General features: G+C 40.9%; 1 long non-coding RNA gene across 1 annotated transcript in view; it reads right to left on the minus strand.

The window, feature by feature from the left end:
- The window catches only part of LOC149593696 (uncharacterized), a 91,284-nt gene that overhangs the window by 10,005 nt on the left and 67,446 nt on the right, over positions 1-13,833 (minus strand). The window lies entirely within an intron of this gene.

Raw genomic sequence — 13,833 nt, forward strand, 5'->3', positions numbered from 1 at the left:
ACAAAAGCAGTCGGCCGACTGTGGGGCGGGTAGGACATTTCGACTCCGCGGGGGCTTTCCATATGACCCAATCAATACCAGTCTTTGGAAAGTCGGGGAGACTGCCAGCCGACTAGTCGGCCCGACTCGGCTTTGCTGCAGGGGCTCATTTTACTTTTTCGACTAATAAAATAAAAAAAACTTGGGCTTTTCCGCCTTGAAACTGAAAGACACTTTAATCAATAGTTACATTTAAACAAGCCACGCAAACCCTTAATATAAGCTTACTAAATTATGTCCAAGCTAAAAATCGTATTCATGATGTTGGATATAAACATGATTTTTCACTGTTCGCTAACTTGGGTTTAATAACTTAAATTCTACATGGCATAATTTTTAATCGTTTAATGGCCGTAATGTTTTTTTTTTAACTTTAAGACAATTCAACAGAAACATTTCCTATAAGATTACGCAATATTTTTCCTTATTATTATTTTCATTACCCTCATATAGCGTGTATAGTCAGTCTATGTCAAAAGAGACAGCCGGGCGCCAGCGTTTAAAATTTATCTTCCATTGTTTAAACTGGTGCATTTCACTAGTGACTTGCCCCTCGGGTTGAGGAATCAACTAAGCCTCTTTTTTTTCTTCTTCTTTTTTTACATTGGTCACAGCTGTGTCTCACCCTAGGAATTCAGCGTCGCCCATCGCTCAAAGCAATTATTATCAATAGCATTGATAGAGTTATCTTTTCGGTAAGAAGAATTGAACTCCGATTGTGGGATAGCTTATACGAAGAAAAATTCAAACTTTCCCCTATAATCCGAACGGGATCCACACCCGCTCACCTGAGCGACATTCGAAACATTGGTCGGTACTCTTCCCCCTTAAGATAGAGTAATGTCAGTTTTACGTATGCAAACGTCATACCCTTTACTCTTAGGTCAGTGTCATCTCTTCTATCTCTTACTGTAGTTTCATCCCCCTAACGGTTGTAAACAGTATTCTACGCGCAAAAATGCCAACCAGAGAGGGGCTGCGTGACGTCAGACTATCTCTTCCTCTAGCCTATACTGATTTAAACCATCCAACCGTTTCCAAGCTAGGAGAGACAGTGAAAATCGGGCTGGGTCGAGGGGGTGGCAAGTCTGTGGGGCGATTGAATCAAAGAATATAAAATAAAGGAATGCAGACGTCGTGGTTTAGTTTAGTTTGGTTAACGACTTCCGGTGAAGGTCACGTAAGTGGTAAACAGTCGTGGCTTTGCTTTAACTACAGCTAAACAAATCACAGTCTACAGGAAGTTGGTTTCCCGAAATCCTTAACAAAGCTCTTTTTGAATGTTGTCCCTATATATGACTACTGCTCTAAAATCTGGTCTTGACTACAAATATTCATACCTTACAAAACGCTCAAAACTCATTTGTACTCTTTTCATATTCCTGTCTTCCACAATTATTGTTATTAGTCACGACAATAGAATATCTGCGGAATTAAGTTCGAGGGATGGAAACAGTCTTCATTCCTTATTTTATAGTCTTTGATTAAATGCTGTAGATGGTAAAAAAACGCGGTGGCGTCAGTCCGACTGAATCAGTTCTATCGTGATGGGCCTATGAATTAGGTTTTTCCGTAAAATGTAGGTAAGAAGTTATGGGATGTTCCGTAAAATACAAATAATTCTAAAAGTATGCCTGGCGAAAAGTGGCTTACACAGTTTACGATAGTGACCACGGGTGAGGATATTTGGGTGTAAGTAAAGACCATCTGCCTGTTTTTGTTATGATCTAAGAATCGTCGAATCGATACATACCGAAAGAATAAAAATAGTAAAAGGCTAATCCGACACGCACCAGCAACAAAGACATGTTCTTATTACTATGTAATATTTAAAACCAAAATTTCTAGAACTGCCTACACAACAAGCACACAGAAGCTTACAATTAATAAGATGAAATTCCGTTATTTATAAGATTAATAACTTGATGCTTAATTTTAAAATCCGTAATTTTATGCTTGCTATATATTAAAATACGTAATTTTATGCTTAATATATTAAAATAGGTAATTTTATGCCTAATATGTTAAAATCCGTAATAAAATGATTAATATTAAAGTTATTAAGTGCAATCAGTAGATAAAGCTTAATTGTAATTTCTACATACTACTGACGTAATAAATTGAGAATGTTCGGTAGTCATCAGTGATTCAATCTTCACAAACAAACATTTTTCTTTGGTGGAATAAAACCATCAACCGATAGTTTCTCGTATTTGGATTTTATAATAGAGCTGTACTACTGTACCTATCATAACTTCTTTCCCTGTACACTGATTATGGATTACGTGTAATTATTTTTCCACTGTCAAGTGCACCGCTTTCAAAGATTACGCGTAATCACTTCATGCACCCAAAGTTACAGCCATGTACACCGATTACATTGAGCGACCAGCCCCTCGAGAAAGGCATACCCTCATTATAATTTCCTAAGGCCTTAAAGGTAAAAATTCACCATCACCAAACCCCCCACCCCGCCCTTAAGAAACCGAGATTATTAATGATTAATATATGACTAAAAATCAATGTTCCTCGAGGCTTGCAATGGAACTTGATAAAAGACCCCCCCCCCCCAAAAATCTCTTCTCACTCCTCATTTTATCTTAAAAAGTCTGCGCATGAAAGCCTACTTTTCCCAATCTCTTCTCTAATCATCAGCGAGAGATATACGCGCAACCAGTATATGTACGCACGGTCGTTTAAGGATGAGATAAGACTTCCAACTACTTCTAATACAATTTCAGAGTACAACCGTAATCACTGAGCTGCCATCTACCGACAAAAGTCGCGTAAGGAATGATTTTGTTATTCGGTCCTGACCACATTCGGAAATCAGGAATGAGAATGACCGGGTTAAAAAAAGAAATTTTCATTCCCAAACGGAGATATAATTTCGAGCAGGCCTCTATTTTCACTCGGTAATTGTATAGGCTACACCTTGGAGAGAGGAGGAATTTTTTTTTCATTCCGGTTTGAAGAAAGACTTTTGTGGAAAGGGAATTTTTCATTCCTAGGGTGAGACATTTCAATTTTGAGAAGGGGTGATAGAGTTCGGTAGTTGGAATTGATAGAGTGGGAGGAGAAAGTGTCGCTCTATCAAAAAACGTTCGCCATTCGGGGAATGAGAGAAAAAGAATGACGTTATTTCATTCGCGCCGCGAATGTCATTCCTGTTTTGCCCACCACTGTAGGGGGGTGAAATTGATGACGTCACGTATCACGTGATATTGTTGGCGGTAAATTTGAACTGTAACGCCCCCTAGTTGTGGCGGGAGATTTAGTTGATTATTAAGGTGATGGCGCGAGATTTGAACTTATATGGGATTTTTTCATTATATAGTGGTAGGACGTCACGTGACTTATCGATGGTGACGGCGCTCAGTGTCCACAGTGGTATTATTTTGGTGTATCTTTAGGATTTTGTATACATTTAGTGGATGATTTATTGGTAATTCTATAGGCTCAGTAGACCCTTTCTACACCCACCCTTCCCGTAATGTTATTCTTTGTACGATTTTAAGGTCTCTCCATGTAGGCTTATGTCATACTAAAGAACTAATTTTAATTGAAATATGGTTTACATTGCAAAAGGTTCAACTAACCCTATGATGCGGTTCTAAGTGTTCTCCTATTTTGTGTATTAGTTAGGAAACGAAATACAGGGTTAGAACAATAGTACATTTTTAATACCATAAACGTGGTATTCCGGCAGTTTTTGCACAGTTTGGTAGTTGATTAGAAGTTAAAATGAAGCAGTACTGCTAAGAAAACTCAGAACATAAGAATTTCATTAGTTTTAATACGAATTTGGAGTATAAGTACAATTACTGGAGTTAAAATGCGAAAAATTACAAAAAAAAACGTTAGAAAATACGGGTTACATAGAATACATGGCAAATAAACACAATACTAGTTATTAAATTAAAAATTGTCATAGGATTGACTGAAAAATATATATTTTACTACGCGCTAAAATATTGATATACGTAATCATTACTAAAAAAACCATCATTAGAAAATACGAATTACAATGGTTTTGATATCAAACAAATTCACTAAGAGGCAAAATATATACCAATTCAAAAAAATGGTAGTACATGATGATTAAGCACATAAACATTTACCATCATAGAAAATAGAACAATATAACTATGCGCGAGATTATTAAGTACATACATACCCATGTACCTTCATAGAAGATATAGCAATACTAATTTTTAATATGATTTAAAACCTACAATGGTTATTATACGATTTTAGTACAAATAGTAGGCTAATTATTAAACTAAAATGTTCACAGGATAGACGAAAAAATATATTTTTCTATACACGCTAAAATACTGATATACGATTAAGGATAAAAATATCGAAATATTACTAAAAAAACGTTACTATAATTATCATCAAAAAATAAAAATTACACTTATACAAAACAATTCAATACTAATTTTTAAACTAAAGTGTTAATATATACTAATTAAAAAAAGCTTACTAAATGCAAAAAATATTACCAAAAAAGCTCCGTATTCGTTAAAATATTGTTACATGTTACTAGTCTAAATACGTTAATATTACTATAAATAATACTTGAAATACTAATTAAAATACTGATACTGTAACTTATGTGGAAAATGTCAAGGATTCTAGTTAATATAACCGTATGGGTTAGTTTTATAGTCAGATATCATTCTAACTTTATCCACTACGACCTGATATGTTTTGGTCTGGTTGATCGTGATCAGAGTGTGATCTTGTAGACGTCTGATTTGAGGGCCAATAGGGACTTGAACCGAGTTCATTAGAGGTTCACCTTCATTGTTTTTTCCCAGTAGTTTCTTCATTGTTTCAAAATTTATATAATTTTCAGTAGAGGCGTTTAAATAAAATCCTTTAACTTTGATAATGTTAGTTTTAGTGCCTGTTTTAGGGTCGAGAATGTCCATAGAATAGTTCTTTGGTCCAGCACTCCCCCATTCACAAATATAGGCATCTGGTCCATAGGATTCAAATTAATTTTTGAGCTCCCCCAAATAATCGCCTGTGGGTAGCAAATGAGCGCCGTCTGTTGAAAGGTACACTAAACTGTCAGTGTCATAATAAAAGCAAAGGTCACCGACCTTTTCAAGATGTTTTAGTAAATGTAATCGGGCCATAGCTGTTGTGTAACAAGCGATAACTACGTTTGTGTGTTTGTGCACAATCTCGTTTTCAAGAATGTGTTCGTATTTTACAAGTACTGAGCTTTCGTTGATTGTTAATAGACTTTAAACCTCTATATCAGGATTTAATATTAATCCGTATAATTTGTGGACATCTTTGATTAATTCGGTAGAGGTGTGTCTTGTTTTTTGGCAAAATTTACCCCAAAAAGAGTTGAGCATAAGTTTGCTAAGGCATCTGAGACCTTCATTTTTCTCTACTTCAGTGATATCCAGTTCCACACCCTCTTCGTCTTTGAAACCTTTAACGTAGTTCTCTCTATCTTCTTGAGTCTGGCAATCTGCAGGGAAGCCACTGGCTTGGGTTTTATACTCTAAAAAGGTATTAACATAATCTTTAAACAGTCCTCCCTGTTTTGTTCTGGGATCGTATTGCGTCACTTTGTATGACTAAGCCTCGTACATTCGTGTGATTGTGTAACCATTCTCTACTGCATGGCGTAACTCGTCGACCACCCATGTGCAACGCAAATCTCTTTGTTCAGGAATATGTTCGCAATCACCTTGAAACTGGGTTTTACAACAGGTGTAGCATAACGGAAATGTTAGTTTTCCGTTAATACGAGCGGGCAAAACGGGATGAATTAGGTTTTGTGTGGGCCAGACGTCACATTTAAGAAGTCCATCAAATGAAAATATGTCGGGAAAGTTATCTAATATGATTTCAGGATGTCTTGGTGGTTTTATTAATGAATGGGTATAGACTTGTGAAATCCACGTAGTGAATTCGCTCCGATCCTGTTGTTTTATGGTATAGTTTTGTTGCGCAACATCTCCCCCCGAAGAATGCATCACGGGGGTCTAATCGTTTTACTATTTTAGGCATAATATCATTACATTTTAAAAACTCTATTATTTCTGGTTTATTTACTTTTTCCTTCTGCCATTCACACTCCCATTTGACATTTACTTTATAGTTGAGGGATTCTAACTTGGCTAACATGATCATGCTTCTAATATATCTAGAATTCAAAGTTTGCGCAGGGTCTCCGTGCAACGGCTTGTTTCTGTTTAAGGGAAAGTGTATTTTACACCCATGATAGAAACACCCCCAGTACTCGAATATTTCCTTGTTGAGTTCACAAAATCCGTCTACTTTGACTTTTTGTATTCTGGTTTCTTTACCTCTAAAGGATGATTTGATAGATATATTTTGTTTGTGCGAGGTCCACTCTAGCCATTCTATAGCCCCTATCGACTAATTTTCGCTAAGTCTATAATAATTAGCGGGTATGATACCTATAGTATCGGGTTTAAGATAATTCCTGCGAAATACGTAAGAGCAAACGCCAGGAAGAGTAATTGCGCCGCAATTAAATGGATCTACGCCTGTTACTTTAAAGAGTAATGTACGAAACGTTATAAATCCAAGGAATAGTAAAATTGTGTCGTTCTCACAATAATAATTGAGCTCGTTCAGGAAGTTGAAACCTTTACCTTTACTATATGCTGAGTTATGCCATTTTAAGAAGGCATCTAAATGTTTCCTTGTAAAATATTGACAACCATACGCTTCGATAGGGGACAGATTACTTTCTATAACATAGTTGGTTTCATTCGGTCTATTTACATCAAAATTGTGTTCTATTACAATGAATAAAAAATGTGGGAAATACCCTTTGGCGGCGTTGGGTATACCAAAAGTAGCGGGAAACTTTGCTAAAGCTACAGGGATGAAATTATAAGAATCCAGAAATAACAAGTTAAACAATTTCATTTCCAAAATTCGAGTTCCGTTAATTTTCAAAGATGGAACAAATTTTTCAACCCTATTAATGATTTCTCTAATTAGTAACAGATTATCATAATTGCTGCCATAGTGAGACAGTATGATGACGTTCTTGACGGCATGCAATAGCATTAAATAATCTAAAAATAAAGCTATAGGATTACCGCCTGATAATTGCTGTTTACGCTTACCAAACTGACTACACATAATACAGTTAAAATTTAGGGATGTTTCATCTATACAAAACTCACACACGGTTATACTGACTAACAGGATAGGCTGGTGTTCATAGGCTCCTAACTTTTCCTGACACATCTTCGTTTGTACGCATTCTACGTTAAAGAAAATATACATAAGGTTAGGCTGATTAGGCCTAGGCTTTTTAACAGATGACACTTTCAGAGGTTTATCTTGGATAAGCTGGATATAACATAAGTGATTGCTGGGTTGATATTTCTTTCAGACCTGACAAAATATCTCCCCACACGTATGCGTTTCGGTTCTTCAAAATCAATAATATTTAAACATTCTTTACAATGAAAAAGACGCTCACATAGCGGATTTTACTGCTGGAAGATGCTAAGTGGCTTTGATAGCAATCAGCTCCTAAGAACTTTCGTAAACAAGACTCACAAGCTATCTTGGGGCCTTGACAGATAGTGTGTCTCATGCAACTAAAACAAAAGTCATTAAATTTATGGGACTGTATTCGCCAATAAGGTACGAGACATTTTTCACAGAATCGGTCGTGATTAAAACGTGGTTTTAATTTTGTAATAACGTTATAATGGTTATTTTCCTTTAGTAAATAAAGGCGGGGCCTAGTATCATCGGGATCGTTTTCACCTAAAATTAAGATAGGAACACTATTTTCAAATTTTTACACGAAAATCGAATATTTATTTAAATAAATTTTGAACTTTTGAAAAGACTCAGCCGTCCCACACTCACTAGACCTTACTCCTGCCATAAGACATAGTTCTAAAGCAGCTTCTTTCTGCATTTTGTTCTCATATCTAGATTTAGATATTGATTCGTAATGGGTCTTTAGAGTCTTGTCACCCGATGTATCGTCAACATAAGCTCTATGCGCTATAGCCACACAAAGGGATTTGGCTAAACACAGGTTGTCAGAATTGACAATACCTCGCCTATCTTTGCAAAATAGATTGAAAGGTTTAATTTCTCGGCCTTCAGAGCGCTCTTGGCCCTCAGGCAATCGTACAATGCTAAAAATAATTTTAACAGGACCTAGGAAAAATGCTTCCATTTCGTCATCATAAAGCATAACACTAAGCTGGTGAAAAAGAATATTGGGGTCGACTTGATCTGCTCTTCTAAAAGAGAATTCTAGTTCGGACCTACAAATGTTTGCCGCACTCTTTAAAGTGATTTGGACGCAATCCGTAGGCCTGTACTTACTATTGTTATTGTTGAAGGGGGTGACGCGTCGCCGCGTCGAGCACCGATACCAAGGGTATATTGTGCGCCCCGAACTGGTTAGACTGCGAAGAGTCCTGTCGCCTCGATGAATCGGAAAATCCGATTGACCGAGACAGTAGAGAACTGGTGAGGTTCCATAGTATGCATATCGAAATGCTCAAACCTCATGGCCGCGAGATAGTCGCAGCAACATAGGATATGGGAGGAGGTTTCCTCTTCCTCCCGGCAGAACCTACAGAGTGGGTCATCAACGATGCCCAGTAGGTGCAGGTGTCTATTCAGCCGGCAGTGTCCAGTGAGGAGACTGGTGACCAGCCTAATTTTGCTTTTGGTAAGGGCAAGCAGTTCCTTTGCCCTAGTAATAGAAGGACCCGGGACAAACTCCTTGGCTTGTCTCTGCCCATCCATGTCAAGCCAGAGTTGCAGTTGAAGTGCAGACATCCGGCAGTGAATCCTATGGCGAATGATGCCATGGGGGATGGGAACCGCAGGCTCAGGTCCGAAGAACTTCGCCTCAGCCCCCCTTTTGGCACACATATCAGCCCTCTCATTGCCCAGGTATCCGCAGTGCCCTGGCACCCACAGCAATTGAACCTTGTTGCGGGCAGCCAAAGAACTCAGCAGATCCAGGCAGCTGAGCACCAGTCTAGAATCGACAAGGCACTGATTTAGCGCCTTGAGGGCGGCCTGACTATCCGAATAAATCTGAATCGCCCGTCCGCGGTAGTTTTTCTTGTTGCAGAAATCCGCACATAAGCAAATGGCCATGATTTCCGCCTGAAAAACGCTGGCAAAGTTGCCAAGGCTCTCGTAAAAACCAAACTTCTTGGTCAAGCAGTAGACCCCGGCACCAACTCCAGAGTCCGTTTTAGAGCCGTCCGTGAACCAGACGGACTCCCCCCCAGTTCCAAGGACTGGGGTGGTCTCCCAAACAGCGCGACTGGGAAAGTGTACGCTGAAGGGCTTGTCGAAGTGGTGTGATATAACAGACTTATCTGAGACCATCGCAAGTGATGGCTCAGTACTGCTGTACTCACTGAAAAGCTTGGTGTGACTGAAGTCCCAGTGCTTGGGCTTCCACCAGCCGAGGTTGTTGAGCCTACAGGCTCCCATAATAGCTTCTTCCTCAATAAAGAGGTGAAGGGGAAGCATATTGAGAAGGATTTCCAGAGAGGCTGTGGGGGCTGTCCTCATGGACCCCGTGATACCGATGCACGCCAGCCTTTGAAGCTTGCGTAGTTCATCTTGGGCTGTCTTAAGGCGAACCCTGGGCCACCAGTCAAGGGCTCCATAGGAGACCACTGGCCTGATGATCCTAGTATAAATCCAGTTTACAGCGCTAGGGCTTAAACCCCAGGACTTGCTGACTGAACTCCTTAAACGCCAAAATAGAACTTTGGCTTTCTTGATACTCAGATCAAGATGGGATTTCCAAGTAAGCTTGGCATCAAGGGTCACGCCAAGGTACTTGACCTCGGAGGACTTCTTTAAAACCTGTACAAAGAAGGAAATATCATTGAAGAGGTCATTAGTCCTTTTCCGGGTAAACGGTATAAGGACAGTCTTATTGGGATTGACGGTGAGGTTAACTTCCCTACACCATTCCTCAACATCATGTAAGACAGATTTCATCAGTGCAGCGATAGTTGCAGGGAACCTCCCTGTAACAATCACTGCGATGTCATCCGCATAGCCAAAGCAGTGACACCCCTCTCCCCGAGTCGGCCCAGCAGCTCATCCACCACCAGGCACCAAAGAAGAGGGGAAAGAACCCCTCCCTGAGGACAGCCACGGTCGGTGGAGATCTCCAAGGATTCCCCGAGAAGAGACGCCGTCACCCTACGGTACGTGAGCATGGATTTTATCCAACGACACAAAGTGTCGTCAATACCAAACCGCTCCGCAGCGCGAAGGATAACTTCACTAGAGACCCTATCAAAGGCCCCCTCAATATCAAGGAAGATGGCCAAAGACATCTCCTTGAACTCGATGGCCCTGTCAAGGCAGTTCAAGATGCCATGGAGCGCCGTCTCTGTAGATTTGCCTTTCTGATAGGCAAACTGAAAAGTGGACAGGGGTATGTGGGAAAGAACACCATCCCGCAAATACCTGTCCACCAATTTCTCTAAAGTCTTTAGGAAGAAAGAGGTAAGACAGATAGGTCTAAATGCCTTAGCCTCAAGATAGCTCGTCTTCCCAGGTTTGGGAATAAAGATAACCTTCGAGCGCTTCCAGATATCTGGAATATGCGCCAGAGCAATGCAGGCTCTAAATATCCTGCACAGATAGGGGCCAATGGCGTCTATGCCTTCCTGAAAGAGGGCGGGAAAGACGCCATCTGGGCCAGGGGACTTATAGGGCTGAAACGAATTTACAGCCCACTTAAGTCTAGAGTATGTAACTATCTTATTGGCGATGCCCCAGTCCGCCCTGTGTGCTCTTCGAAAGTGCACGGGGGGAGCGTCGGTGCTTGTGGGGTCAAAAGCCTCGGAGTCCGGAAAGTGTACCTTAAGCATATGCTTAAGGGTGTCAGTCCCTGACTTGGTAAACTCACCTTCTGCCACCTTGATGGTGCTGAGCTGGTGAGTGTTATCGTGAGCCAGGATCCTCATGATCTTGGCAGTAGCGGGGGCATCAGAGATGCTACCGCAGAAGTCCCTCCAGGAGTTCCTTTTGGCCTCCCGGATGGCTTTATTATACTTGTTAAGGGTCTGTCTATAAATAGTCCAATCCCCAGTCCTCTTAGCCCTATTAAAGAGTTTACGAGTGAGCTTGCGAAGCTTGCCAAGTTCCGTATTCCACCAAGGAACGAGCCTCGGCCGGCTGGCAGGCTTCGCCGGACAGTTGTGGTGGTAGGAATTGATAATGGCTTGTTGCATGAGATCCACTGCCAAATCAAATTCCAGCACCGAGGAAAGCTTTGGAGCATTACCTCTGAGTAGGATGCAAAGTTCCTCCCTGTAGCCGACGGGGATTACGCAGTTCCGTCTTAACCGAAGTTGACTTGACCGCGACCGAGAAGCAGATGTGCCTATGATCCGAAAGAGACGGTTCATTAGACACATGCCAGTTAGAAACCGACAGACTGATATTGCCTGTGGCCAGGGTGACATCAATGACCTCCTTTCTGTTAGAAGTAACGAAGGTTGGCTCATTGTGCCTGTTGAGAATATGCAGGTTCGTACCTACCAGATATTCTAGCAGTTCATCACCACGTCTGTTGCAGTCACTACTGCCCCACGTGACATGGTGGGCATTGGCATCGCAACCCAGAATGAGCCTGTCCCCCTGCCTCTCACAGCGGTCGACAAGAGTGACAACCTCCTGTGGTGGAGGGGAGCCAGTGGCATCATGGGGAAAGTAAGCAGACGCCATGATAAGGCCAGTTGCCTCTCCAGAAGAGGAGGGCATTACCTTAATCACAGCAGTATCCCTAGTGAGGTAGTTCGGAAGCGGAAGGATGTCAAGACCCAAGGTTACTATAGAAAAATGCACTATTAGGTTGGAGCATTCCCGCTTCTCTAAAAGCAGCAAAATCTGCTTTCACGAAGGGGGGATGGAGAGGCTTTATTTCCCGATTTATGACGTCAAACGTGGGCAAGCAACAAGAGTCGCGTTCTCTTTCCCTCTCTGCTTTCCCAGACTCGGCTCGGGAGCCCGGAGTCGGGCTTGGAGCCGAAGCTTTTTTTTCCGTTTAGATGGCGATGGCGATTTGAAAAGCGGCCGAAGTCAAACGGTTGCCGACTTAGTCAATGTTTTCGTACAGTTTAGCCTCAAATTTATAAAATTTTAGCTATTTTTTGGAGATTACATTTGACTAGACTACGAAATAGCGGAGTTTGCTCAGGATGTTTTTATATATTTTATTTTAAATAAGTTCCTCTTTTCAAAGTAAACAATTTATAATTTGTTATAAGATCTTTTACATGGTTTAAGCCAAAATAGTATTATATTTGATCATTTTTATTCCTATACTTTCCTATAAAAACACATTTTTTTCTCCTATAAAATCCTTTAATTCCAGAAAAGAATCCTATTTTTCTATAAGGAATTTAAATTTTTGGCTGGGCTACCTGTAAAAGATAATCTTCTACATTTTCTTGTTAGTTTTACCGTAATTTTTAAAAATGGTAATTTACCTTGTAAATTACCGATTAAAATTTTGGAATAACCAAAACTGCCTTTATACTGTATTTTCTGTTTTCACAGGCTTATTGCCGCGGTAATTTACGTAATTTACCTGCTGGCAAATTACCATTCTAAAATTACGGTAAGATATAAATCGGTAATTTACGCAGTATTTGGTAAATTACAGACTCACATCTCTAATTATACAATAAAAATAATAATGTTCCTTAATCCATATATACCCATATATATATTTAAATCCCAATTAAATTTAAATAGTGCCATCATATTCTGAAGTATAGTGTGTATTTTTTCGACTATTGTTAAGCATCTGACAGACATGTTTTTGTAAAAATAAGCCTACCAAGAAATGCGAGTCCCTACGAATTCTGCCCACGTATGACGTCACTGCCATGGAAAAAATTTCTCTCCAGGCGCGATCCGAAAAATCTCAAAAACTCGTTCTTAGCATGCGCCCCCCTTGGTCAAGACCCTTCCTGGTCAGAACACACGCCCTGGGGTTGGGTGAGGTAAAGTCATAAGAGATATTACCTGCATTCTTTAAACCAAGGATTTTGCCATTATGAATCCAAGGTTCCTGAATGAGGGCCACATCCAGGCCCTCTAAGGCAAACCTCCGGCAGAGAACTGCCGAGGCTGCTTTGCAGTGATGCAGGTTGATCTGGATCACCTTGATGCTCATGACTTAGGAAGAGAGGCGGCCCCGGCTACCGCTTGGCGGTAGCGTGGAGTCCCGATCCAGGACCGGTATCTCCTTCGCCACCACCAGCAGCACCCTCGGCCCCCAGCTCCATCCCAGTAACAGGAGCGCAGGTCCTCTCGGTATCAGAGTCCTTCAAGAAGTCGGACTCTGTCCCGAGGTCAATGTCTGAGCAATCTGGAAGGGATGGCTCTAAATTAATACTAGCAATATTTGCTGCCAGCTCCCCACTCACGCTGGCTGCAGTATTGCCCTCTTCTTCAGAAGCCTCAGAGGCATTCTGGAGAGGGTCCTTTGGCGCATTCAGGACTTTAAATGTCCCGACATCTACACCAGTAAGACCCTCGAAGCCGGCTTCCTTGATGGCCTCCATGGAGGAGCCATCAATTAGGAAGATCCAGCGTCTGGTGCTCTTCTCATCGAACGACTTCAGGCACCGCCAACAGTCGGTCAGAAACCTTCCGTTGTAGGCCTTCAATCGCCGGAGAAGAGCCGCCGGTATTACTAAGAATGCATTTGGTTACGGTACATACACTAGCTATGGGATCTTCAGTAAT

Source organism: Phalangium opilio, unplaced genomic scaffold (genome assembly GCF_054372755.1).
Source record: "Phalangium opilio isolate 3A_F unplaced genomic scaffold, DU_Popi_V2 ptg000487l_1, whole genome shotgun sequence".
In the NCBI taxonomy this organism is placed as follows: Eukaryota; Metazoa; Arthropoda; class Arachnida; order Opiliones; family Phalangiidae; genus Phalangium; species Phalangium opilio.